Source organism: Acinonyx jubatus, chromosome D4 (genome assembly GCF_027475565.1).
Source record: "Acinonyx jubatus isolate Ajub_Pintada_27869175 chromosome D4, VMU_Ajub_asm_v1.0, whole genome shotgun sequence".
Classification (NCBI taxonomy): domain Eukaryota; kingdom Metazoa; phylum Chordata; class Mammalia; order Carnivora; family Felidae; genus Acinonyx; species Acinonyx jubatus.
Window position 1 is genome coordinate 75,924,130 of NC_069391.1, and position 24,595 is coordinate 75,948,724.

Genomic DNA, 24,595 nt, shown 5'->3' on the forward strand with positions numbered 1-24,595 from the left:
TTAGCCCCCGCCTGATGGATCCTCGAAGATGTGTTATTTCTGGACTCGTGAAGCATTACAATTCTATTTTCCAATGGCGACATAGACCAATAAGCTACCACCAGGGAAGAGAGAGGAGGAAGAAATTCTTCTTTCTGGCTGCAAATCCCCGAGTCTAAGTATAATAGGGCCATCTTCAAAGACAAAGGACCATGTGTTTTCAAGCACTTCTTTCAACCAGACATTTTCCTGTCAACTACCTGTTTTCATTTACGACCATCTGCAGGCCAGACGTGTCTTGAATTGGTTTTTATCAGGGTCACAAGGAAAGAACAGAGCTCCAACTGAGCCACAGCAGGGCGATTTCTTCAGTGCAGGGGTGCCTCATCTGCCCTTCTGTCTATCTTGTCTTCACCTCAATTCCTGGTTTTGTTTGACTTCTGCTTCTTTTCCAACCTTTCTTTTGATTTTTCCTCTCTCAGTGTCTACGGATCTTCCAGTGGCTTATCATCTCTATCAACTCCTGGCCACTTGCCACGCTTTGTTCTCTTGTATTTATACCCTGCGGACTTCTGTTGGCTCTCAGGCCTGATATATTGCTGTCTTGACCCCTAAGTTTCTTGTAGGTTGGGAAGACCTAACCCTCATCATCTTAGCCAGTTTCCTGACCAATAGCCCCCCACACCTTACCTAGTGGAGTCAAAACAAGCAAGCGATGTCCTGAAGCAAAATGCCCTCCTCCATTCTTAATTCTCCTATATCATGGTGGCAGGGATGGGAGGATTTAAGGTCTCATTTATTTGGCTGCCTCTTTTCCAATAACTTTTCCTCCACTCAACCCCAAGAAACTCATCTCCACCCCATCATACTGTGGACATCAATGTTATGTAAGAGCACTCCGTGTTACATCATGCATCTCAGCATGTGACCCTTTGACCATGACCTCATAGTTCCAACTATTCCCACTTTGGATTCATCAGAAGCTCTAGTCTATTGACCCCTCTGTGCTAAGCAATCTTCCTGCCTGTTAATTTCTTCACTTCCTTCCTTATCCAGCTTGCATGCCATCATCCTTATTTCCAGACCACTCCCACTGATATCCCAAACTCCTTTGTGCCTTTGCATTTTGTCACATCCAACCTGGGGTCAACCCTGCTGTTGGGCTTTCTGTCCGGTAACGCTTAAGCCATCCGATAATTGCTAGAGAAGAATACCACAAAGCAAATTGTTATTACTACACATCCATCATCACTGACCTCAAATGAGCCCTCAACACTGCCCATCAATCCTACCCGTTTCTCCCAGCCAGCTGGCCTCACCTCTCCATTCTCCTCAAAACTGGGATGATGCCTGCACAGCCTGACCCTACTGTGTATAACCAACCATCTTTCCTCCTTCCTTCACAGAGAAAATGGAAGCCTTAAGAGAAAATTCCCTTAAATTTTAGCCACCAAGTCTACAAACCTCCCTAATGTTCTCAGGATAATGACCAACACAAAACTGCCTGCCCCTCAACCCATCACCCCACAGCCTCGTGCTTCAGCCACAGTGGCTTTCTTTTAGGCTCCCTAATGTCATGTCTGAACTTCCCTGATGACAAGAATCATTCAAGTTATTTGAGAAGATAAAATCTTTAAACCCACTAGATAATACCTTAAGGCAACGAGGCTAGAAAGTGTATCAGACTTAAAAAGAGCTTCAGGTCAAAAAAAAAAAAAAAAAAGAGCTTCAGGTCATTCTTACTATCAGGAAATATGGGGGGGAAACAACAATCTCACCTTCCACAGGGCTTTTCAAATGCTTTTCACAGTCCTGGGATTTTCTCCCTCCTTTTCTCCCCCTGTCTCTCTTCCCACCACACCAGATTAATTCTTACTCAACTTCCAACTTTCTAGTCACGCAGCACATCAGCAGGAAGGCCTCTCTTCAGAACCCCCAACCATCCCCCACCAAGTTCAGGAAGCTTCGTTTGTCATATACTCTCATGGGACCACATTCCCTTCCTTCATGACCCTCACCCCATGCACTCGTGTGATTATCCGGTAAGTGTCTCTCTCCCTACCAGACTGCGATGTTATGTGCCATATATGACTATCACTGTTTCTACAATTATCTGGGCAGTACATAATCATTTCTTAATAATAATTAATACTAGAATAAATATATTAATGAATTAATTGGCTCGAAATTGACAAGAGATGTTAAAGATTAACAAATCCCAACCTCAACAGGAAGTATTCTAGCCTCTACTTGGATATTTTTGATACTGGGAAATCTGTTCTACGTGTTGGATAATGTTAGAAAACTCATTTTTCTATTCAGTTCAAACCTGCCCCCGTGTAACTTCCCACACCAATACTTACAGTTCAGCATTTTTGAAAATATGATCTGTTCCTTCTCAATGACATTCCCTTCCAATACGTGAATACTTTTAGCACGTGTCCCCTCTGTTTTTATTTCTCCAACGTGAATAAATACATTTGCTTCAGCAGTTCTTGATTTGAGATGATGGTTCTCAGACTTAACTATCCCTCTCCAGCTTGAGCACACTCTAATAAACACAGAAACAAGATAGAAACCACAGAGCCATGGAGCTCCCATGCCATCAGAAAAGTAGCTGTAAATCATTACTTTCAGAAGATGAGGCTGTCTCCTTCCTTCCACTGGTTTACCGTGTAAGTTACAAAGTCATTGCAAATTACCAAACTGCAGTATCTCCAAGAAGGGTGGTACTTATAAGGTGATGAATCCACAGGACACATGGGATTTATTACAAGTACTTTTATTTGAGCAATTTGTTGATGAGTGCCCAAGATGGACAGACTGATCAGTAATAATAAAACCTTATGGAGATTATTCCCCCAAATGCTGTCTGAGAGAGAAACTGAACCAGATTCCTTAACCAAATCTAGGTTTTCTGTACCTTTCCATTAGTAGTTTTTATGTGTCATCTCTGGAGAAATTTTGGATGTTTCAAATCTAAACCTTTATCAAGGCTGTGATTTATAAAAATAGCCATGGGCTTCTGTTTATCTCCATTCATTAATCCTAGCCAGCTGCCGAGAAGAATTGGAGTTTAATTCCTATTACTCTCCCATGGCCCCCACTTCCCAGGCAGGTTGATACAATTATTTCTGGGATGAATGAGGAGGCTGTCATGTTGATTGACTGTTTCCAGTGCTCGGAAAAGGGAGATAGTTTGATCTTCTAGATTAAGAGAATTACATGTCCCCCGAATAGCTGGAAGCCTTTCCAAGGGTCATTCTTACAGGCTACCCTGAAAACCAGAGCCAGAAGGACCATGTCACTGCTTGGCTCGGGTCCAGGGGACCAAGTGCCACTTAAGAGAGAGTGTTGAGAGCTGCTTAACGCAGTATGTTTTAAGATAGTAACGCCACTAACTTAGAGTAAAATATGGCAATAAATGACAGCCTGCAATTTGGGTATGACCTAACTGCTTATTGCATCAGATAATGCAGAACAATATCAATCCAAGGGCGCCTGGCTGGCTCAGTCAGGTAAGTGTCCACCTCTTGACTTTGGCTCAGGTCCTGATCTCACTGTTCATGAGTTCGAACCCCAGGTTGGTCCCTGTGCTGACAGCACAGAGCCTGCTCTCTCCCCCTCTCCCCGACTTTCTCTCTCTCTCTCTGCCTCTTCCCCCCTCCCCCGCCCCCTGCTCCCACACTCGCACGCTCTCTCTCAGGAGAAATAAACTCGAAACACACAAAAAAGAACAATACTGATCTAGTCTTTTTAAGCTAAGAAAATTAGAGACAAAGCTGGGGCACTTGCTATGGGAATGAAACAGAAATGATTCACAAGAAAAAGAACCCACAATCAGAATTGACAAAAAGTGCCACTGCATCATACTCCACAAACTTCACAGTGCCCCCCACCCAACCAACCCCCCTTCCTTTCTTCCATTTCTTAACTTCTTTCTAAGAAGTTTTAAGCATTTTCATAATTAGAAAGTCAAAACTGAGTAAAAAGTGAAAAGATCTCAAAGAGATCTCACTTCTATTCCAACTCTCTCTCTCTATGCCCACCCATCTCTTGTAATTATTTTTATCTGCCTCTGGTTTATACTCTTGGATAACTTTGTACCAAGAAAAAAAATTATATTTATATTTCACTCATCAATATATCCTGGAAATCACTCTACCAACTCACAGAGATCTTCTTTGTCCTTTCCCACAACCGCAGAGAACGACACTGTGTGAATGTGCCATCATGTAGCCAATAAATCTCTCACAAATGGACCTTTATATTGTTTCCAATATTTTGTTTGTATAAATAACGCCACAGTGATGAATCTTCTGCACGTGTTTCTGTTTTTCATGTTTGCGGAGTGTATTTTCTGGCCCAAATTCCCAAAGGAGAAGGTGCTTTGGAAAAGGGTGAATGCATACGCAGTTGGGTTAGATATTGCCAAATTGTTCACCACGGGATCGTACCACTTTGCACTCAAGAGAAGGAATGGTTTTGAGTGGCAGAGTGTCTGGGAGGGAGGGGGACGGGGACAGAGACTGGAGGAGAACTCTTTTCTGAGGTCCTTTACAAACCCCTTTGCCCTGGGCAGCCCTGCTCTGTGATGCAATCTCTTGCCAAGAATGTTTTCCCCTACGTTTGCTGTTGTACATTCAGGAAGCCATTGAGAGCCGGACCCAAGCAAGTGGTGATCCCAACGCTGTTGTCCACACCCAAGGGTCTTCTGTCTCCCTACATCCTTTCCCAGGCTAGGTCAACCCAGACATGGGGAAAAGCTCCTAAGAGCCTTCGCCATCCGTAGCGCCTATGTTTACGGACCATCCGCCATGTGCCACACGCTGTGCTAAGCTCCTGTGGGCTCCAGATGCCACCCTTTGTCACCTTGTCATTCTGACTTGAAGGACGCATCGTTGAGATCCTGACTGGGCATTTTCCTAACAAGCTGCTGCTGGGAGCTTAGAGGGAGGACCAGTCTGGACGTTTCTTCCCCGGAGAGGCTTTCAGATTCCTTTTCTTCGCATGCCTCCCTTCAGTTAGGATTTGGGGGAGTGAGTGTGGAGAAGGCTCTCAGAGCTGTCCAGCTACCTGAGTCCCAGCCCTGGCATCTGTGGGTCCCTCCCTCCACAGCTCCTGCCGCTTCTCAGAATTGAATTATGTTCTCTTTCCTGGGGTCTGGCCTGCAGCAGGGGACTTTGCTCTTGAAAAAGGCGCTGTTCACCTCTGGCCTCATCCCCCCCTCCTCCCGTCTCTACTATTAACCATAGCGGTTGGCATCATCAGGGACTTGGCTAGAGGAAAAGATGGTTTTCTTCCTTCGTATTTGCCTGCGACCTGCCCAGGGGCACCTCCATAGTGACCAGCTGTGATGTCAAGTGACATTTTGGAGAGCAGAAACCAGCAGGGACCGTTATTGAACGTGGACCTCCTGGCAGCATTGGGCTCATGGTTTGGGGCTGGGTTTCTCCCAGGAAGACGGCTTGCTAGTGAGCCCTTCGCTTCCCACCCAGGTTTCTCTCCTTTTCTAGCCTGCCTTGCCCCGCCCCCTCTCTCTTCCAGGCTCCTGTTCTAGACCTCTTCTCCCAGGGCTCTCAGCTCTAGCCAGAGGGTGCAACATCACAGGCTCCTTCTCTCTTCTCCCCCATATCCAGGCTCAGCTGGCTTCACTCCTGACAGCAGTCACTCCAGACCCAGGAGAAGTTAGCCAAAGTGGCTACCCTGAGAGACGGAGTCACATGGTTCACTGAACCCGCCCCACCCCCCTTCATGCCCAGCATGTATTTGTGCCAATGCCTGGGCCCCAGAGCTTGTGGGGAAAGATGGAGGGATCAGCCAGCCAGCAGCCTTCTTGGAGACCTCCAGGAAGGCAAGCTCTCTCTCCCCACCCAAGTTCCCCTGCCACTCACTTTGGAAGTCGGGGCTCAGGCTACGACCGCCAACCCAATGCTCACATTTCTCTGTCAATCCCAGAACCTCAGGAGTGTGCTCGTTACGACCAGCTAGCTCCACACAGATGTGCGAGGCAAGCAGAGCGAGAAACGAGCCCTGTGTGTAATTGTATCATACAGTAGACACCTCCATCGAGGTCCATTGGTTTAAAGGGACAGGGGGACAGGGAAGGAGGAGGGATGAGACTGTCACCCCCTCCCTAAAATAAAGCTCGTACCTTTGAGATTGTACCTGTTTACCCTTGACGTCAAACTAATAACTGTGTCTCGTATGGAGGCGTTTGCTGGTTTTCTTTGGTGTTTTTTCTAATGCAATAAACTCATTTCTGCCTGGGAAAAAAAAAAAAAAGGACTTCCTTTCTCTCAGGTCCCTCCTCTATGTTTTAGAACATCTGCGTCCACACCACCACCCTCTCCCCCGTGCCCACCATCTATTCACTATCAGCATACCAATACTATATTCACACCTCCCATTTTTAGAAAGAAACCCTCCTCAAGCCCTCATCTGTCTCAAGTTACTGCCTAGTTTCTGTTTCCTTCTGAGCCCAGCTTTCCAGAAGTGTTATTCACATGCCCTCATCTCCCATGGCATAACTCGATCCATTCCAGAATGCCCTTCTCCTCCGATTCCAATCCTCTCTTGTTTCGAATGACGAGCAAACACCATACCGCCTATGCTCGTGAGTGTTTTCCTCTCACCTCCATGATGCTTGGGCAACTTTTGACACCGTTAATTCCCCTCCTTGAACCGTTCGTGGGTAGCTTCTAAAATCACGGCATCGCTGCTTCCTCTTCCCTTCCTGATTTTTGCTGAAGGTTTTTCCAGTGGGACCTGCTCTCGTGACTTCCCAGTAACGGAGTTCCCTAGGACTCAGAACTTCACCATTTTGTTGTCTCTTCTGTCTCTAGTGATCTCATCTGTTCTTGTGGCCTTTCCTAATGATGCCCATATTTCCTTTGTCTCCAGCCAGCCCTCTTCCTTGAGTTCCAGACTCATGACTTGACAGATCTGCCTTGTCGCTTTACCAACATCTCAGTACAGCGTGCCCAAAATGGAACTCACAATTCCTGTCCCTAAATCTATGTCCCCAACGCTTGGGGCCATCCTTAATTTTGCCCTTCCCTTCAGTTCACTAGCAAATTCCGATGGTTCTATCTCGAAGATGTTTCCCACTCAGTAGGGTCTCCCCACTTTCCTTGCCTCCGCTGTAGGCCATGTGTCATGATCTCTTGGCTGAACCACTGCATCATGCTATTGACTGACCTTCCCCTCCATCCATGCTTCATCAAATGGCTGAAGAGATGTTCTAGACATAACCAGGTCAAGTTCAGCAGCTCTTGCTCGGACTCGGAATAACCAAACTCTTAAGGCCCTTGCATGCCTGGCCTTTGAATATTTATCCAACGGGCATCTCGTCCTACCACTATCAGCTGTATTTACTTCCTTTCTGTTACTCCGATGCACCTGGGCTCTTGTCTTGTCTTCCTACACTATGTAGTTTCTGTTTGTCCTTGAGATTCAGCATAAATGTCACTTCTATAAGAAAGCCTTCTCTGAGCTCCTTCTAAACGACCTAGCTACTACCTTATTATTCTCATTTTCATGTTTGTTTCATTCATAATACTCATTGCTGTTTGCTGGGGCTTTTTGGCCGCCTGCCTCCACTCTATAAATATTTGCTGATGTATCCCCAAGACCTACCACGTTGGCCGCAAATGATAGGAACCCAGTAACACTTTTTGAATACGCGGATGAATTAATGGATGAATGTAAACACCACAAGAGCAGGGGCCATTTCTGCTTTGTCCTCTCCAGTGTTCTCATTGCCCAGCATAAGAGAAAAACTCAATAAATATGTGTTGAATTAATTACATAACCCCTATCTTCCAGCCAAGGAAACTGAGGTGTAGCAACCTTAAGCAACCTCCTCCTGAGCACTCAGGCAGGAAAGAGGCAGAGCCAGGACTTACACCGGCATGTCTGACAACTCAATTCTGAAAATATCGGTGCCGGAGGGGACTCTGGATTTTATTTTATCTGACAGCTCAGTTCTACAAATGGAACAAATGAAGGTCAGGAGAGTGAAATGACATACTCAACTCATCTGGCTTTGACCGATATTGTAGGACCAGGTCTCTGACTGGTTTACCTGACAAACTTTGTTAAATCTCCTCCTCCGTCCTGCACCCTCCGTACCTAAACGCAGGGCTGGGGGGCCTCGACGGCATTATGGCAGGACTCCTAGATTTCCGTGTTCTTTGCAGCTCAGAACTTCCGACACTTCCTTTCTCAATTTGCTCCTGCTCCTCCCCCACCATTTCTGCCTTATTTTAAGATTCAAGGGAAAGTTACATTGCATGCCACAGGCTTTGTTCTCTACTCCAACAAGACAAGAGAAAAAAAAGTAAAAAAGAAAAAAATCACCAACTTTCCCAATCTTTATGTACCTTGGGAAGAACAAGAGTGCCACCTGAGAACCGCCTAAAGGAACGGCAAAATTTATCTCTAGCTCCTAGCCATAGGTGAAAAAGTCTGTCTGTAAGAGTCATTCAGAAGAAATATCATGATCAGTCCCTGTAATCAGGCAATAAATTGGAAAAGAAGAGGGTAAAATAATGTTCATGGCAATACTGAATATGAAATTCCTTGGTGTGTATGCAAGAAAATGAATGACCCTACATTTCTGTGGTTTTCACTTTATTTTAACTGCTGGCGAAGACTGACTTACAATGCAAGAGGACAAACCATTCTTATTTACACTCAAAATGTCAAATCCATTTGCCCTCAAAATGCCATCACCTTGCAGAGCTCTACCAATTTAACCTGCACAGAAAATAAAAGCTAAAAGCAGACTATGAGGAGACCTGGAATATTAAATCTTGCTCTCTTTTCTCTACAGCCTTGATCAAACACCCTGATCTGCTGCAACCCTTCCAAGATGGAAGTGTTTTGAATTCTAAAATAGCTTAGCACCAAATGTGTCATAATTATCCGAAGCTATATTTAGAATGATGAAATTTGCCATGAGATCTGAAATATGCTTCAAATGTCAGTCTTCTTTTTAATTAATATGCCAACCCACCTTTGCAATAATCAAGTTTTACAGTCTCCCAGCGCTGGATAACTTGGATGCTGTGTGTGTGTGTGTGTGTGTGTGTGTGTGTGTGTGTGTGGTGTGTGCGTGCATGTGTGTGTTTGAATCTTACAATTATGATAATGTAATTTTTCAATAGATCCTTCCTTCTCTGCAGATTGTCAGAGGAAATCTGATTTCATCCCAGTGGTGTATTTTGTCTATAAAACCAAATGATGTGAAATGAAGTATCCTGTCATAATGGCCACAAGTTAACAAAATCATTTTAAAACCATCACATCTACCACCCTTATGATCTGATATTTATTGCAAGAGTGCAACGTACGATAGTGCTTTGGCCAACCCATTTCTTTTTACTCAAATTCTAGGGTAATGAATCTGGATGGCTTGGATTTAAAAGAAACACATCTTTTGTTTTTTAAAATGGATATAGCTTTTGGAAACATTGATCAAATTGGAACGTGTCACCCATTTCACACTCCTTTTTATGTCTCTCAGGATTTTTCATTGAATTTTTGAATATTCAGTATTTGATAGAAAATATTTAAAAACAGTCTCACGGAGCCCTAAACTGTAACAATTCTGTTATCTTTTCAAATTGCATTGTATGAATGGGAAGCTGATCTGCCAATACTGATTTTCTTACCTTTACAGACTCATTTGGTGAGAGAGACAACCGTTTGCTAGAAGCTTCATTCACATCTTGAGACTTGTCGGCCAATGCAAAAAGTAAGATATCAGTTGTAGACCAAGTAAGGTTGCCTGAAAAACCGAAAAAATACACAATTGAGAGTGTCCAGAAACTTTTCTTTATCAACCAGACAAAGCAATTTTATGTTTGTTACACCTAAAAAAAAATTGGGGCTTCTATTTTATATATTTTGCTTATTTCAGTTTACGAGTAATTTATTGTACTTTAAAAGATATTCTTCGACAATTTGGAAATTCAAGAACACACACTTCCCCAGAAATGGTTGGAAAATTATATCATAGACAAATGTCTAACTTTACTTTTTACAAAGAACTGTGTCACTAGCAATAGAGATCACAAACAAACCCGAAAAGCCCTTAGTGCATATGAGAAGCTGTTGGAATATGCTGTCGGGTCAATGATACTCACTTGGTTCTTGCTCAACTGGCCTGAAATGGAACATGCAAACGTTGGCCTCAGGTGTCTTAGGCATCACAGTGTTGCCAAGAACAGAAACTCCAGTCTTTCAGTAACAATTCTCAAAATTATAAGGCGGAAGGCTTTGTTCCATTCTTAAGTCATGATGTAGGCTTCAGATCTCTCCTTTGATGTGGATGAATATCTGTTCACCCTTTATTACCTCTAAGAAGAAGACAACACAGTCTTTGTTAGAAGAGTACCGTAGTATTTAAAAGCACCCCACTGGGGAGTTTATGCTTATAAATTTATTTATCAATCAATATCCAATTTATATGTACCAGATAAGACACTAAGTGAGAAAACCTTGCCCTCACAGGGCTTGCAGTCTGGCAGGGAAGACAGCACCAAGCAAGCAATTACATAAACACGTTGAAGATCAAAACTGTGATGAATGCTATGCAAGAAAAGGAAAGGATGAAATTTACTGCAGAGGGACTCGAACCTAGTCTAAAGGATTAGGAAAGACTTGCCCAGGGGACCCAAGGATGACTAGGAAAGCAGTGGACAGTAGCAGGGTAAGCAGTCCAGGCAGAGAAAAACTAGGTCACTTTTTACTGCCATGGAACCTTTTTTATTGGGTATGTATTCATTCCTCAATGCAAAACCCTGGCTCCCTATAATTATGCTTTAATCATTAAAACCTTGCTCTTAGATTCTGCATCTTCTCTGAAGACGTTTTTGCTATTTCCCCCCTTAACAACCACTCAACTCTAGACTTGTACTTTCCATCAGTTCTATACAAACAAATCTGGGCATGACTTGGGTATTTCTTTACCATGTGCATCATCTAAGACTTGTGTTTCCACAAATCCTCTTGCCTTACCTTTCAGTTGCTGCCTCTCAAATCCCCCCAGGAAGACTCTTAATATGCACTGAACATTAGCCTGGCAGTGTCCACCTCCCCAGCTCTTGCCCCATCATTCCTAGACACGGGGGTGGACCATATGGTCTAGGCTCAGCCAAGTAAGCAACGCACTTTCCAGATCCATTGTGATCAGCTTATGAGGACCCACAAAAAAGATAAATATCTCCAATGTAGTAGAAAAAAAGACTAGGTGGAAAGAAACAATTTTTCATTATGTTGTTATAATCCTGACTACAGATTTTCTTTTTCATTGACATATATTTGACATATAACATGGTGAAAATTGAAGGTGTACAGGTCTATATAAATTTATATGAAATAAATATGTATATTGCAATATGGTTGCCATTATAATAATCACTAGCGCCTCTATCATATCACATAATTATCATTTCTTTTTAGTGGTTGGATAATAAAATTTTAGTCTATAGCAAGTTTGATGGTTATAATGCAATATTTTTGTTTATATTCACTATACTGGGCATTGGATCTGTAGGGTTTACTATTTGCTGCAAGACTGTACCCCTAAACATCTCTCTTATCTCCCTCCCATCCATTGGTAATCCTCATTTTACTCTCACTTTTTACAAGTTTGGCTCTTTCAAATTCCACATAGAAATGATATCATATTTTCTTTTTTTACGTCACTTATTTTAAGAGAGACAGGGAACCAGTAGGGGAGGGACAGAGGAACAGAGGACCCAAAGCAGGCTCCGTGCAGATAGCAGAGAGCCCAGTGCAGGGCTCCAACTCACGAACTGTGAGATCATGACTGAGCCGAAGTCGGACGCTTAACCAACTAAGCCACCCAGGCACTCCTAGTATTTTCTTTCTCTGTCTGACTTATCTCACTTAGCATAATAGCCTCAAGGTCCATCCATGTTATTGCAAATGACAGGATGTCCTTCTTTGGCACAGACTTTCTTGAAGCCAGACGTATCCTTAGCATTTTTCATTAGCTGAGATAATGACTTTCCCCACCTTATGTTATTTTCTTAGTGAGTTTTTTTTTTTTTTGTTTCTTCATTTATTTAAAGAGCGAGAGTGAGAGCAGGAAAGGGGCAGAGAGACAGAGAGAGAAAATCCCAAGCAGGCTCCACACTGCCAACACGGAGCCCAACACAGGGCGCAAAATCACAAACTGTGAGATCATGAGAGCCAAAACCAAAACCAAGAAGAGTCAGACGCTTAACCTACTGAGCCACCCAGGCACCGCTCTTTTGAGCTTTTGGGTCGGGTTTTCTTTCATTTTCAAATCAGAGTCCGTGTGTGTGTGTGTGTGTGTGTGTGTGTATAAAACCTGTGTTGGTCTTCTGATTTTTGTATTGAGCACTAGCTGCGTGGAAAGCTCTACCCAAAGTCCTGAAGTATTCAACAAAAGGCAAAATCATTATACTTCAGGAAGAGTGGAATGTCAATTCGCTCCAGCCAAAGGCCACCAAGAACATACCTGTGGATGAGTAAGCTGAGGGCTCTATTAGCAAGGGAGAGGACATACCATGAGGAACGTGGGTGTCTCAACAAGAACCTGTTAGAAAGGACTCGTGGTACTTTGAAGGAGACACTAAGGAAGCTGGGGCTCTCAGGATTCAAGCCTCTCTGAAAGTGGCCACAATTCTAGAGTCGGCTGTTCTCAATAACTCTTGTCTACAGGGAGGGCGGACTAGGATGAGGATTAGGCTATAATTGGTACGGAAGTAGCACCTCCTCCTATCAGCGAAGAGAAGGGATGCTTGGCGTTTTGTGGGTCGCACAGCGATTTTATTTTTCTCTGTGCCCGACAAAATCACAAAGTCCTGAGCGTTCCCACTTGATCCGAGGCTCAAAGCGATCTGGCCTGATGCTGACATTCACCGAGATTATCTATGTCCAACAGGAGAACAAGGTGCCGCTGTGAGCACCAGGCCAGCTTCTAACAACTCTGGGGCCCGGCTGTGAGCATCACGCTGGTGCCCGGATGCCAGAGGCTGGGGTTTGTTGTGCTTTTTCTCCTTCCCTCTTGGAGGTTAAGAGATGTGGAGTCACAGCGAGAGGGCTCCAGACCCTTTTTGGGTTGAACCTGGCTCTTCCGTTCCTAGCAGCCACTCCATGCGCAGGCAGAGTAGGAAGGTGGCCTCCTGATTCTGGTTGGGAAGGGCTCAGAAAGCTCTGGTAAGACCCCTTAATTATTCTGCAGCTGAATCATGCTGCCAGACTCCCCTGAACAGACACCAAAGGCTTGTACTTCCTCATGAAAGCAATGGCATAAAATTCAAATTCCCCAAGGAAAGGCAACACATTATTCAACTCTTACCTCTCCCGATAAGGACAGGTGACCCACAGGGCAGAGAGTGTTGTCATCGTGTCTCCAGAAGGAAGCACAAAGGAATTCTGTTGCTTGACTGGGCACAGCATTGATGGAGGAATCCTAGGTTCTTTCCCAGACACAGAGGGCCACGTAGCTCCCCTTGATGATTCTCTGTTCTCTAACATCCACCACAGAAAGAAACCACCCAAAGACAGAGGAGTGGCTCTGCTGGGTCCAAATCAGCTCACCTAGGAACCAGGAGGCTGAGCTCCCCACTCAAGGAAGTGTAACAGGCTTGCCAAACCCAGAATCTTTCTCCCACAAAATGTAGGGGACTGTCCTTTACCTACACTACAAACTGATCTTTTTAATTTCCTGGACTTCTTCCTGTTCCAGGATACGTCATCATGCCCTAGTCATCTCCCTGGGCCCTCAATAATGACCTCAGGCCAGAACAGGTGGGAAGTATTGAAAGAATTTGATGTCTGCAAGAAAGTTCTTTCTATCTTGCCACCTGTCATCATCTCCTGCTTCTAAAACAGGTGTCAGCTTCACTTAGCCACTTTTTTCCCACCTGCCCAATGAAGAAGAAAGGACCCGGGGTACGAAATGCAAGTGTGATTTATTACCTTTCTTGTATTGCCAGAAAGACCTGTTCATGCTGAATGGCCGGTTTCACCTTCTTTATTCTTTCTTTCCAATGAGTCTCTCCAAACTGGAGTAAAAGTGATTCATTCATTTACTCATTCAATACAAAACACTTAAGAGCCTACCATCGGTGAAGGGCACTGATATCAGAGAGCTTCCTGATAAAGAGAACAGAAAAAAGCCTGGGAGCCCTCAGGACGGGGTGCTGGTGTCTCATAGGGGGAGACAAAGGGCAAAGAAAGGAGAGCACTGTCTCTCATCACTCCCTCCGTGAACCTGGGGTCCTAGTGGAATGCTCCCTGTCAGCATTTATGATCCCTCCACCAGGAGTCAATGGATGCAAAACTTCTAGGGAAAAGATTTAACTCGAGACCCTCAGGATATTGAGGATATGAGTGGTTCTGGCCACTGGGGCAGTGACTTGGGAGAATTTCAACTCTCCTTTGGGAACCCAGGACAGTTACTGTGCTACCGTGGAAATAAAAACTAAACACTATAAACAAAAAATGTAGCTCTGAAATAGTATGGTCCAAGAAATCGTTGAGGTTTGGAATGAAATATGTTTGTTGTAGGATAAGAATAGGTATGTTAATCTCATGCAATTTTGTCCCTTGGGTTTCTCTGACATTTTTAAGTGAAGTGATCTTATTTTCAATAACCTTAATAAAATTTGAGTTTGAGGGAAGCGTAAAAAAATCCATATTTCATCCCAGGTCAATGTTCTGCTCTATTTTAATTTTTAAGGCAATGCGGGGGCGGGGGGGAAGGGTGCAAAGAGTAAAACAAAGGTGCCAATGGTGAAAATGGACATGGGGTGCGCGATGTACTTCGAACCGCGTGCACTCCTAACCCGAGTGAGATTTTCGTGGCTCGCCCCCAGGGGGGAGGAATGTCATGGTAAAAGTTGTTTAAGTTGTCCTCAAAATGATGATATATTTAGAAGGAGGAAAGTGAAATTCGTACTATAAACTTCTGTGGGCTCAACCGGTATGTTATTCGTGTGCTCTTTTTCAGTTTTATATTCTTTATTTTTAGAGAAAATTACAGCATTTTAGGTCTCTGAGAGGGAGCAGCCACAGAAAGCTACAGTAAGTAATAGCCAGCTATGTAACTCAGTTTCAATCTGCCTTTTGCATATATCTGCCCCGTTTCAGTCTGCCCGTGTTTCTGTTATTCATCTACCATTGAAGAAAACTCCCACTGGCATCGTACACAATGTCCATAGGTATTATAAATATCCTCTCATTTTTTTTCCCACTGAGGGATAAAGCACGGGGTCAATTCAAAGTCAATCTTAAATTTTTAAGGCAGGCAAGTATATCATTTGCATACAGATCAGCAAGCTGTCCTTTACTTAGGGAAAGATTTATAGATACTTTAAAATCAGGCCTAATCTATAAAACAAACAAGCACAGAGCTAGAGCTAAGCCAGAGAGAGAGAGAGAGAGAGAGAGAGAGAATTGAGAGAGAGAGAAAGACCAGATCAGATTGTAATAGCTTTGAATGTTTGTCACAGAAGAAATTTCTTTCTGTAAATTGCTTTTGGTTAAGATTCCAAAAGCCCCGGTGGGAACTAAATTGGGGACCCCGATCTGGGAGGGCTTGTGAGTAGCTCTGAGGTGCGAGGCATCATTGATTTGCCACTTAAGTTACCACCACAAAATGTAGGTTTGGGGTTTTGCTGTTGTTATTTAAATAAAACCGCTTTTTTTTTTTTTTTTTTTTTTAAATTCAGTCATCTCCAGTTTCATCAATGCAAGCTTGCAATTTGCTTTGGTCAAACAGAACTCACGTGTAAAGGGCATCCCCTGAAAGTCATTCCTGTTCCTCTGCCCACCCTGAAGCGAAAATGCACCATCCCAGGAAAAGCCAGGGCAGATGGCCTGGACGTAGGCACATGCCATGCTCCTGGGACTTAATCACGAACGTGGCTCTCTCCGATATGCTAAGGGGGCTGCCTGCATGGCCCAAAAACAGAAGTTTAGGGACAGGAAGAAAGAAAAGGGCAGAAGAGAAACAGCTACCACAACGAATTGCGCTTAGGGAATGTTTGGACGTTTGGGAGCCAGGCCAGACCCTGGAGACTCAAGAATTGTTGCTCTCCTGGGACTTCCCTGCCTGCGTTCTCCCCTCCCATCCACCATATGGCCACCTTGAGGTTGACCCTTCCCTCTTCTCTGGACACATACTAGTCCTCATTTAAACCCATTTTGCAGAAAGGATCAGCTCTTCCCACTTCCTAAGGTGTCAGTGATGAATCCCAGCCTAAAGGGTTAATTCCTAAAATCAAATTATTAGTCTTTCAACAACTACAAAGAAATACTCCCCCAATCAGGGCGCCTGGGTGGCTCTGTTGGTGAAACCTCTGACTTCGGCTCAGGTCATGATCTCACACTCCATGGGTTCAAGCCCCGTGTCGGGCTCTGTGCTGACAGCTCGGAGCCTAAAGCCTGCTTCAGATTCTGTATCTCCCTCGTTCCCTCTGCCCCTCCCCCACTCATGCTCTGTTCTCTCTCTCTCTCTCAAACATAAACAGTAAAAAAATTTTTTTAAAGAAAAGAAATACCCCCCAAATTGTAATTACAAATTACAAAGTTAATTACAAAAAAAAAAAAAAATGAACAGTATTATTTAAAATTACCGGAAAAAAAAATCACAGAATTGCAAAATTAGTTTTCAGTTACAAAAAAGGAAAAAGGACAGTTTGGTTTTCTATGAGGAAGGGGTGCAGGGCCTGTGCTAACGTCCTCCAGACATGATCTGCATTACTCAAACGTGTTCTGGAAGGGCTGTTTTCCTCGAGCTGTTGGTAGGTATTTCACATACATATGCACAAAGACAAAGGCGGCTGAAACTCTAGAGGAACGAGAGTGCAGAGCTTCCCTGAGCCGTCGGTGTGCTTATGTGAACTTTGGGCCTCTAAAGTGCGAAAAGTATATACATCATTTCCAAACCTATTTGTCATAGAAACTGTTTTGAGGCATATATCCATGTTGTAACCCCTTTTTCCGTGGTCATGTCAACTCAACCATGAAATAATCAGACACAAGTACATTTTTTAGATCACTCCTTGAATTTTTCTAGAGCCTTCCTTGAACACCTTATCATTTGCCCTTCCATTCTTACCTCTTTCCTGTCTTCCTCTGATTCCCCCTGCCCCGCCCCCAAATCATTTCATCTGGTCCCTCTAACTCTGTCTTCAGGACGTCATTCAGGCATGATCTCTTCCAGAAGTGTTCCTTGACGTCTCACGGCTTCTACCCTTTGTTAGTGTCCCAGGCTACAAGTTACCAACAACTCGGTGGCTTACAACAACTCTCAGAGTTGTAGAGACCAGAAGTCTGAAATCGAGGTGCTGTGGGGGAGAGGCACACTCCCTCTGGAGTCCGCCCTCCGGAGGACAGTCCTTCCTTGCCTCTTCCAGCTTCTATTGCCCGGAGGCCTTCCTTGGCTTTGGCGACAAAACTCTAATCTCTGTCTTCATCTTCACACGACCTTTTCCCCTGTGCCTATGTCTTCCCTTCTTCTGTCCGTTGTAACGACACTGCCATTAGATTAAGACCCGCCCTAATCCAGGCTGATCTCAGCCCAGATCCTCAATTCAATTACATCTGCAAAGACCCTTTTTCAAAATAAGGTCACATTTACAGGTTCTGGGTGGACAAACCCTGGCGGGGGTAGGGGGGGAGCGTCATTCAACCCACTACATACCCCGGGCTCTTTCACTTATGTCCCCATGATTTCTCAGTACCTTTGGCATGCGTTTATCACGGCATTTCCCGTCCTGTGTTATAACGACTTGCCCCCTGTCCCCATCACACCAGTCTTTACTGTGGGGTCCTGGGGGGGTAGCATCAGTGCCTAATCTGTCTTTGAGTCTCTATCACCTATGCAAATGGAGTTTCTGTAAATGTCTGGATGAACAAACAAACCTGTCCCTGAAATAGCTTTTTGCTCTCTTAAGGCTGTTGCTGGGTATCTTCCTTCCTTTCCCTACATGGTGGTTATATGATAGCCAAAGATCTCTAAATCATCATTGTTCTCACATAGTTACGTTTTATTTTTTCTAATTTTTATTTGGGTATAGTTGACACACAGTGTCACATTAGCTTCAGGTGTATAACGTAGCGATTCAGTTTCTCTATCCGTTATGTTGTGCTCACCACAAGGCTGGCACCATAATCAGTTGCCTTTTAAAAAATGTGCGAGGGTTTGATTCATAATTTTGCCATTTGGCGGCAAATGTGTGCCTTGTTATAAACAGGCGGCATCAGTGCGCTGACATTGGCGTCATTATTTTTACTCGTGTATCGAGAAGGCAGAGAAATGCCTTGAGAAGTGCGCATTTTTGTCCAAAGCACCAATTCCTACACTGTTCGCCTACCGCGATTATTATCCACCAAAGGCATGGAAACCACAAAATGCCGGACAGGTTGGTGGCTGTCTTATTTGGGGGTGACTGAGGTTTTTGCCTGTGAGTCTTTGCCTCTACGTAACAGGTCCCAGTAGGCTATTTTCTATTGGGAAATACAGACATTTCTAAAAAAAAAACTGTTCTTGGCCCTTCAGAAACTGATGACCAATTTGGGGTGAACAGAAACATAAACAGATCACTTTGGTGCCTTGAAGTGAGAGGTGCCATGTGCACGGTGTGGCCTTTTTTCCATGGAATCCACATAAGGCAGAAGTTCAAAACCTGTCCAGCGTGGAGCCTTCGAGACTCTTGGATGCGGTTCAAACACCTTAGCGTGATTTCCAAGGGTCTTTTTCTTATCTCTTCAACCTCATTTCCCCTCCTCCCAGAACATTCTTCAGCCACGCTGCATTACTTATTCCTTCCCAATATGCTATGTTCTCTTTCTCCCCTAAGCCTCCAAATATGCCATGAGCTCTTCCAATGCCATCATCTACTGCTTCCTCCCTGCTTCCCTGCACCCCCCTTCTGTCCACACTGCTGGGGTGTCACCTAGCCCATTCACTCTGTGAATATCAACCCAGATGTCGCCTCCCGTAAAAGCTTTCTCTGAACTCCCTAAAGCTTTCTCTAAACATCCCTCCTGAATCTGCTCTTAGAATTCTTCCAGGCGATCCTTCAACCCTCTGTGCAGTCACCTGATTATCTGCCTCTTCCATTAGATTGTGAGTAACATGAGTGTAGTGGCCACATCTTGTTCACCGTCTTGTCCTCAGGGCTAATAAATGCTCCTGGTACATAGAAGACATTCAGTACAGACTTGCAGAGTGAAGGAAGGAAATGTCTTCCAGAACTACCTGAGTGTTTGTCTGTCAGGCTTGGAAAGTGACCAACCCAGTTCTCAACCTCCTCTCCTTCTCCCTGCAAGATCGAGCTCACAGCAGGGCTGTGGGTCTGTGTGAGAGAACCCCCAGCAACACCCAGCAGAACGCAGCCACTCATCTGCTTCTATACGCTTCTTGCCATGAGACAAAGATGATCTATTTTCTGACTTTGATGCTTGTTGCATTTTAATGAAAATAAAAATACCATTTCCTTTTCTCACATTAACGATGAGAGGAGGCTTCCGGATACGCAGAGATGCCAAACTTTCTTTCCTTATTTCTTTGCCTCCCATCCCTCATTTAGATTCCATGGCTTGTTGCATCAGAATAAATCATCAGAGCCTGCCCAAACTTAAGCAGCTGCTAGCTTTCCTGGTTTTTCCTAATGGCTGGAGAGGCTTTCTGCAGAGGTGCTCTAGTATGGGGAAGGCTGCTTCAGGAGGTTTGCTAAATGCCTGCAGAATGTGGTTATGCCATGTAAATGGCATTCCTTCATTTGTTTATTCAACAAAAACTTTCAGAAAGAACAAATGAATGAATGGATGGATGGATGGATGGATGGATGGACGGACAGACGGATGATGTCTTCCAGAACTGAGTGCCATTTATGTATGTACTCCCCTCACTCCGGTAATCAGCAGTCTGACCTGTACCCTGTTCTGGAAAAGGTAGAACATCTATTAATCTTTCTTCATGATCCATCATTTTTAAGAACGAAAACTTAATCAACCCTGCTTTTTGACCCTGTGATGATTAGGCAGCATCTGAGGCAAGTATCCTTTTGTTTCATAATCAAACTTTTCATTCTTTGAGCCATGAGTCAAATTATCATAGATTTTTTTTTTAATTCTGGGTTTATTTATTTTTTAAAGACTCTTCTTGGAGCACATTCTCACCAGGATTTGGTGTCATCAGTGTCTCAGATTTTGACCATTCTGGAAGTGGTATCTATCTCTTTGTTGTTTGAATTTGCATTTTCCCGATGACATATAAGGCTAGCACAGAGTTTTCAAGGAAGATCGGTCTTCCTCCCTCCAGACCCTAGTTAGAAACTCCAGCAGGAAGGTTATCAGTTGCCTGATATGAGGGTCAAGATAGAAAAATGGTGATAACAGGGATTTTAGATATGTTTTTTCAGGTTCAGACCCTGACTGATAATTCACCCACGAAGGAGCACACTATCCTTTGACAACTGTAATGACATTTTGTCAGATGACTCTTTTACATTAATAGAAAAATTTTGTTTTAAAATATAAACTTGAAAAAGACATGTTTGGGTACGAGAAAGAATGACTACAAAACAAGGTAATTGGCCTCTTTATTGCTGTCTCTGGGTATCTGCCCAGAGAGGAATACATTCCGTGGGGCCAGAGTTTCAAATCAATTTATAGTCCTGGTGGTCTGGATGGCACAATAGATTTCCTACTTGCTACTCGATCTGTGAAGCCCAGACGGTCCTAATTCAAAGCCAGACTTTACTAAAAATCATTCCAATAGACTAACTCCTGTGACCCCAAGCGAAATGAATTTAGAAGTCATAGACAAAATGTTTTGTGAAGGCCTATGATAATTAAACATCTAATGAAAATGCATTATGACCTATGGTTTTCTGTAGTGGGTGGAAGAAAGAGGTGTTCATCTAGGTCTTTGGCAAATAGTACTTTGGGTACTGTTCTTAGGTTAGAGATCTTTGTTAGACATATTGGAGTGTCTAATTATAATAAATATCTGTCTGTATCTGTGAAGATGTGTTTCTGAGCCTTTGACATGCATTTAATTTGGGATCTGTAAGTTCACACCACTTAACTTTATAGTCTTCAAACTAAATTCTTACCGACCAGCTGCTTTTAATTCACAACTTGCTACGATGGAAAGGTGACCCCACTAGCCAGGGCTCTTTAGAATATAATAGTAGGTATTTTCACAGGCTAGTAAAAAAAAATTTTCTCTTTATCAAGAATTGACTGGGGCACCTGGGTGACTCAGTTGGTTAAGTGCCCAGCTCTTGATTTCGCCTCAGGTCATAATCTCACAATTCGTGGGATCGAGCTCCACGTCAGGCTCTGCACTAACGGTGAGGAGCCTGCTTGGGATTCTCGCTCTCGCTCTCTCTCTCTCTCTCTCTCTCTCTCCCCTCCCCCACTCATGTTCGTTCTCTGTCTCTGTCTCTCTCTCCCTCTCAAAATAAATAAATAAACTAAAAAAAACCACCTCTGGGGGAAAAATGAAGAAGGGACTAACCAAGGGGAAACAGGCTACAAGTGAGATAAGCCGTAATATTCACCATATTATCCTGAACACAGAGAGGAAAGGATTTCAGCTTCTGTCATGGGTAAAATGAGAGTGGTTTTTTCAAGACAGAATGCTAGGCTCTCCACATTAGAACCAGGTTTTCCTCTGGAGACTAACAACCTGTAGCTCAAAAAGGAAAGCTATTAACAACCCCTTAGCTGCAGTTCACCAGGAGCTAGACCAGAATGTTTTATTTCACTCCCGCTCTCCACGAGACATATAGCCACTTAGGACAAAAAGTTCATCTTACTCTCGCTGTGCTTGAAGGATCTCAGCCTCATGGATTTAACTAGTCTATCATAAGCTAGCAGTAAACAAGTGTCAGGAGGAGGCCAAATAAATAACACAGAAGTTACTCACAAAGAGTGTTGATACATCTCTTGTCGACAGGCTGCATGGATATAGATATCGGGATCTTGCACTATGGCCCATTAGCAAAGGGTCTTCTATATGCCAGGCACTTTAAGTTGCTGCAAATATAGGTATTCTTCCTGCCCCTCGGTAAGTTGATAGACCAATGGGACGTAGAAGAAAACAAATAATTACAGTAGGATGTCTACAGGTGCCCAGAAGAAAGAAGATGGATGTTTCTTTCTTTAGGAAGGAAGGCATTTACCACCAGGCTAAAATTCTCCAAACTCCACATATCAATAGCAACAAAGACACCTAAACCCTCGCTATTCGAAGTGTGGTGCCCAGACCAGCAACCCTGCTGTCACCAAAGCACGGGTTGGAAAGCCCCCAAACCTCAGGCCCCTCTTAGTGACTCAGTCTGCATTTTAACAAAATCCGTAGGAGTTTCATATGCCCATTAATTTTGAGAAGCACTACTCTAGAACAGTGTTCCTCAGACATCAGCGTGTTTCAGAATCATCTGCAAGGCTTGTGAAAGACAGCGTGCCTTATGCCAACCCCGGCGTTTCTGATTCAGTGAGTCTGGCTAGGGCTCTAGAACTGGCATGGCTAATAAGTTCCCAAGTGATGCTGATGCTGTGACCTACGGATCATTTTGATAATCACCGATGTAGATCATATCTAATACTGCATCCAGAGAAAGATGAGAACATGAAACATCTCATAGGCGATTAGGAAAAACTACACTATGACTCTGATATCTTGCATACTCAGGAGCAAATCTGCTCCTTAATGGACAAAACTCCCATCCTGTGTACCCTGGCCATATTATGCAAAGGTAAAGGACGATAAGTCTTCTACTTGCCACTTTATCCCCAGTCCCTAGAACAGAGTAGGTGCTCAATAATATTATGCTTTCTTTTTCCATGAGGCAAGTTAATCATGGAAAGTCATCTCAAATGCCGAATAGTATGGACAACAGCCTAGGTCAGACCAAAATAGTTTATATTCATAGTTGTTCAGACTAAACAAGTTGTCCACGATTCGAGTCTCCAGTGGCCCCCTAAAAGTTCTACTACCTGAAAACCTCTCATAGATGTTTGATTTGACTTTTCAGGTCAACCACATTGTCCAGTGGCACATCACAACGGTCTATGTACAGGAGAGAAGCCATGAGAGCTTTGCCCACATCCTCCATAGTCTAAGGTCATGGCTTTTCAAGGATATGATCACTTCTACCTTCATTTTTGTTATACTGAAAATTTCATGAGGGATACAAATCGTGACTCCTCGAATGTGCCATGACTCCATCGGGTGTTTATTTATCCCACTTATCTTGCTTTTTCCCCCCATTTCTTCTGCCTGTTCCAGCCTACACGAGCTCCAGGAAGTAAGAAGCTAGGTTGGATGTCTTCCACCTGGCATTCTGGACGTGTCTCCTTATTATTCAACAATTCCAGCCAGTTACATATGATGTAATATGATTTATGGTATGCTGAGTGGTAATGCCGAAACGTGCATTTATCTCAGCAGTTAAAAATGGGTAAAAATAAGAACAAGAAAATAATATCCTCACCCACACGAAGTAAATCCATTACTCGAAATACTATTGGTATTTCTCATACGCTGAAGATACAGTCCATCTTCCTTCTTTTGTTGAAGAAGTGCAGAGGTGTTTTTTTTTTTCTTCTAGAAATGTTCCCGAGCTGTCCGTTATAGTGCAAAGCCTCTAAAAGCTTAAGCAGTGAGGCAGCTATGAACTCTGCTATCACTTATTTATTCAAAGTGATTTTGGAAAAGGCAACTGACTTTTATTCATATATTTTATCAAACCTTCAGAATCGCCATCTTTGAAGGACGCGCTGTTGTCTTGGCAGAAAAAAAGGAAGAGACTAAAACTGCGTTAGCCACAACTCTCGGATGACTGCTGATTGAACATTCCACCACTGCCTCCCTCTTCCCCATATTAGAAGGGGAAAAGCACGTGATAAGGAGGGGGTGGGGCTTGTATATGATATGCTCAGCTTGGCCGTCACCAATGCGCGCACTGTCCATCCTACACCCGTTATCATGGCAGCAATAGGACGTGCTCGGTTTAGGTGGGAATACACACACACGTACAGACACACACACGTGCACACTCAGACACACTCAAGCACTATGGATGTTTGTGGAAGAGTTAAGAACCAACTTCTCTCTTTTTTTTCCCCCCCTAAAGGAAGAAATCAGAGGCTGGAGAGAGTTTTTACATTATCCCTACAATTACCTAACTTGCCCCCTTCTTTTTGCCTGGGCCGGGGTACTAAAAACTGAAACAGACCCTTCAAGGCTTAATTGGTATCACACCGCCAGAAGCTGCTGTTAGCTGTTAAATGTTATTGCACTTTCCTTCTCCCCCTTTTTCTTTTCTACGATGGCTAATTGCCAAGATAAGTTTCCTCTAATGACACACCTTTGTCCTTTGCCTTACTCCACAGTGTGACGAAAATAAAGAGGAGCCCCACTGAAAACAGGTGAAACGTTGTACACTGAAGTCTGGTGGCATAAACCACTGTCATTTCAATTCTCTCATGACCTTTGTGGTACATTTTATGCAAAGAATAAGGAACAAAAATATCTTAGAGAAATTTCCTGAACTTCTTGTCACCTTCGCTTGGGCATTTTCTGGTG

At 43.7% G+C, this 24,595-nt stretch overlaps 1 long non-coding RNA gene across 1 annotated transcript in view; it reads right to left on the reverse strand.

Annotated features, from left to right (window-relative positions):
• LOC113594217 (uncharacterized) overlaps positions 1-24,595 on the reverse strand; it is a 198,599-nt gene that overhangs the window by 20,875 nt on the left and 153,129 nt on the right. Inside the window, exons 2-3 of the long non-coding RNA XR_003414537.2 lie at positions 10,131-10,343; positions 9,657-9,772 (exon numbers count right to left, since the gene is read on the reverse strand). This is a non-coding gene — a long non-coding RNA (uncharacterized LOC113594217). The remainder of the gene's footprint in view (positions 1-9,656; positions 9,773-10,130; positions 10,344-24,595) is intronic.